This window comes from Ailuropoda melanoleuca, unplaced genomic scaffold (assembly GCF_002007445.2).
Source record: "Ailuropoda melanoleuca isolate Jingjing unplaced genomic scaffold, ASM200744v2 unplaced-scaffold5697, whole genome shotgun sequence".
Classification (NCBI taxonomy): domain Eukaryota; kingdom Metazoa; phylum Chordata; class Mammalia; order Carnivora; family Ursidae; genus Ailuropoda; species Ailuropoda melanoleuca.
In genome coordinates, this window is record NW_023230469.1 from 1 (window position 1) to 400 (window position 400).

Consider the following 400-nt stretch of genomic DNA (forward strand, 5'->3'; position numbering starts at 1 on the left):
CCCTTTTGCCCCCACCCCGGCCTGGCAGAGAGCGTCGGGGCACCTGTGTCCTGGAATTGCCGTGATTCTCCTGGACGTGGGCTGACGCTTTCCACACACACTGGTCCAGAGCTCGTGGGGTGTGTACAGTGTCCTGAGTCCTAGAGGAGTCTGTTCGTGAAGGCGAGGGACAGCTCGGCATTGCCTGGGTTCAAACACCAGGCAGAGCGGGCTCTGGGAGGAAGCGGCGGGAGGGGTGAAGGTGGAGGTGTGTCCTGGGAGCGCAGTAGGCGGGGCGCCGAGGCTGGCTCCCTGAGTGGTCAATGCAGGGCGAGGGGCGGGGCCCTGGAGGGACACGCCCACCGGCCATTTACAGAATGGACGCGGGGTTCTCCTTTGTCCTGGGCCTAGCTCAGGACTC